We start from the raw sequence: 3691 nt of genomic DNA, 5'->3' as shown, positions 1-3691 counted from the left end.
GTTCTAGTACTAAGAAAGAAGGAGAAATGAAAGTTGCAAGACAACCAGCGTCTTCTTAACCAGTATTTTAAGCTTCTTTTTTTCTGAAGCAATATGCAGTTTCACAATTTCATTTTCCAACAATGACCCATAAAGGCAGCATCACCATATTTGAAAGATTAGTGCCCCTCTCACATCGGCATTTATAAAGTTCAAATTAGGAAACAACTTTGAGAATATCTACTCTAGTGACAGTCCGTAAGCTGCTTATAGAGATAAGATCATAAAGAGATAAGATCAAAAATTGAGAACACTTAAAAACTTATAGTAGTTTGATTTTTCTGTGACATGTAAGCCCATGATCAATATACTCATCTCATTGAACTGAGTGTAGACCAGCTCAGCTGTCATCTAATTCACTTGAGAAGTCACATGTGGCACAATACCAGGATCATGTGTGAGTCCAAAATGGACTGGCAACTTTTGAAAATAGTCTTTTATGGAGCATTTGAGAAGCACTAGTCTGCATCAATCTAAGGGATGCACTGGGACCAAAACTTGGGGTTCCTGACTTCTGGCCTAGCATTGACTGCGTTGGCCCTTCACTACTCTCAGATACTGGCACTAATGCCATCAGCCCACATCTCTGACCACCTTGAGGAGGCTCCAGAACCATTCCTAACCAGAGCTCTAAACCCACTGTGGGTACTTCAGAAATCTGATAGGCCTCTCTGTGCATGGACTCCAATGTTCATGGGACGGGTCCTGTATACCTGGGTTGCATGGGCCATTTCACCCCCCGCATTTGCTTCCACTCCTATCTTATCCTCAACACCATTCTGGATCCTGATCCAAACTGCATAAACTATAGAAAACTCTCACCTGGCTTTGAAAACCTCCATCACCTAAATGGCACCACTGCAATGTTTCCCCTTCCTCAACACACAGGCACAAACAGACATACACATAGACACGGGAAAAGCAGTTTAGACCCCACCCACTCTCATTTGAATCGATGGTCACTCTTTACTGATCTGACCAAGTTCTCGAAAGATCAATTCAGAGTTATTGTTGAATTTTTCTTCAAAAGTTTAGCTTTAGTGATTGTTCATACCAGTAGTTTTCAGATGATTTGATAGGGGGGGCTCAGTTATCAATTTCCTATGTGACTCACATTTCAGATGCTGAAGTAATTATCCAGGGCTCAACAGTTAAGATGTGAATGGATTTGCTTTCCTTTAAACACACTTTACAGGCTTCTCTATTTCTCCAAGTGTCTGCCCTGCCCCTGCCGCTACTTCTGCTGGTGAAAAGGTTCTTCACAAACTCTCCTTCACCTGGTAAAAGATAGATGCCTGTTGGTTTGCTGCAACTAGTGATGGCAAATTGATTTTCAGAAAACTAATCTAGAAACATCACCAAGTGCCACATCCTACTGTAGTTAAATTATATTTCCAATCACATAGTAAATAATTTGAGCAGCCAGAAGCAAACATTTTTTTGGAAAATAACAACAAAAAACAGTCTCCACCAAAATTACCATTTTTTTTAAAGTTTGTAGCAGAGGATAGTTGTTTTTTTAATTTTATTTATTTATTTATTTATTTATTTNTTTCTTTAGGAAACTATCTCTCTTTCATCCCCAAATAATCCAGTTATTTTCTCTCTCTAATATTATATAACACTGGTTCTCCAAGTATGGTCCTGGACCAGCAATAATAGAATTACCTGGGAACTTGTTAAAATGAAATATCCTAGACTTATTGAAGTTTGAGAATCACCCCTCTACAGAAATTGCTCTCTAAATGATCACCATCATTCTTAATTCCAAATCCATTGACATTAGTCATTGTGAAACTTCCCTCCTTGGTGGCATTTAATAGAATTCACCACTGTGTCAGTTTTAAAACTGTCTTATGTTGTTTTCCAGAACACATTTTTATCTGATCGCCCCTTCTGAGACACCCTCACTAGCTCTTCTCTTTACTCCTAAATAAGATTTCCTAAGGTTCCTAAATTCTCTTTTAACCTCTGTTCATGTTTTTGATTGTTCATCAACTCCTCAAGGATCACACGAATACTACTGACTTCCAAATTCCTATCTCTTCCCTAGAACTTCCTATTAAATTATTTAGTCATTAACTCACCATATATTTGTTACTGGGCAGCAGGCACCATTGAGAGTTGAGAATACAACAGAAAAAAACGATAAACATGGTCCTTGCCCTCAGGGGCAGATAACTGAAAATTATAAATGCCTGCAGAACATGAAACCTTGATGTTCTTGGGCATTATCTCCTCATGCCCTGATTTGCTAAAATCATGTTTTTCCCTAACATTGATTTTCCTTTAGAATCTTGTATCAGTTAAACGTATCATTACCCACATTGAAACTCTCTGACTCCTCCCTTTCCTTCATCCCACACAGATAAGCAATACTGCCAAGACTTCCTGTTTCTTTAAAAACATATCTTACAAACACCTCCCTACCTCCTGGCTGATGTCTTGGTTCCTGTTCTCATTTATACTAGAGCTGATTGCAGTATATACTATTCTGTAGTAAATTCCTACCTTTTTTTCTATTCTTTTTCTCATTCAGTATATATTTCAGTGTTGTCTGATTTATTTTCCTAAGATTAGAGATCTTGTCATATCTTTGTTCAGCTTACAAACACACAAATAAACAAACAACACACTTCAATGGCTCCCAATCGCCAACAAAGACCAAATACTTAAAGAAAACATTTAAGGCACTTCTAAATGTGGATTCAATTTCCCTTTCTAGCCATGTGTTCCCGACTCCTTCTGTCACTTCCCCAATATGTCATGCACATTCATTCCACTATGGCCCTCCTGAGTTATGTCCCTATGTGGAGTGACTTTATCAACATTTCTTTCTCTGGAGGTATCCCACATCAGGACCTAGTTCCAATGGCATCATTTCTGTGAAGTCTTTCCCACTTCTACTGACAACTCTGCCCCTAAAACAGACAAAATAATAACTCCCTCTTTCACATTCCAAGAATATTTTGATGTCATTAACAATGGATTTTAAACAACTTGAGAGAAAGGATTATATTTGTTCATCTGTGTACATCTGGCATCTAGTTCAGTGCTTGGCACATTAGTAGGTGTTTAATAAATAGAGGTGGAATTGATCTAACCAGTTTTAATATGCTTGGTTTCTATGTTGTAGCCATCTGGAAGCAGAACAATTTCAAGGAAAATTGTTCTACCTTCTAAACAGGCACACTAAAAGTATGAAGACATGGAGCTGACAAGGAAAACAATCTTTCAAGCAGTCCTTATAAGCAGGTGGTTGTGGTCTCCTGGATGACACACATATAATCATAGCTCTTTGTGGTGATGGTTATTAATCATAAAAAGATTAAATCACATTTTAAATTATCTGTTTAAGGACTAGGAAAATAAACTATGTTTTGTTAAATATTTTAATAAAAATACCAGGATATTTAAATTGTACTTATATTGTTTAGGATTGAGTTCAGCAGATAAATGAAATACCAAAATAACACTGGCTTTAAAAATATGGAATTTTATTTCTTTCCCACATACCCGTTCCGATATTTTCATCCTGGTGTTGAATATTGAGTCCACAGTGAAAGGGACCGAGGCTCCATCTGTCCTATTACTGTGCTTTTCAAGGCTTCCATTCCCAAGGCAGCAAAGCATGTCAACGTTGGAGCCCCAG

The 3691-nt window shown here is 37.7% G+C and overlaps 1 long non-coding RNA gene across 1 annotated transcript in view; it reads right to left on the bottom strand.

Moving 5' to 3' along the window:
• Positions 1 to 979: 979 nt before the first annotated feature.
• LOC109388075 (uncharacterized) overlaps positions 980 to 3691 on the bottom strand; it is an 11977-nt gene continuing 9265 nt past the window's right edge. The window contains exon 3 of the long non-coding RNA XR_002125143.1: positions 980 to 1316. This is a non-coding gene — a long non-coding RNA (uncharacterized LOC109388075). The remainder of the gene's footprint in view (positions 1317 to 3691) is intronic.

This window comes from Hipposideros armiger, unplaced genomic scaffold (genome assembly GCF_001890085.2).
Source record: "Hipposideros armiger isolate ML-2016 unplaced genomic scaffold, ASM189008v1 scaffold_180, whole genome shotgun sequence".
Classification (NCBI taxonomy): domain Eukaryota; kingdom Metazoa; phylum Chordata; class Mammalia; order Chiroptera; family Hipposideridae; genus Hipposideros; species Hipposideros armiger.
This window is presented reverse-complemented; position numbering and strand designations above follow the sequence as displayed.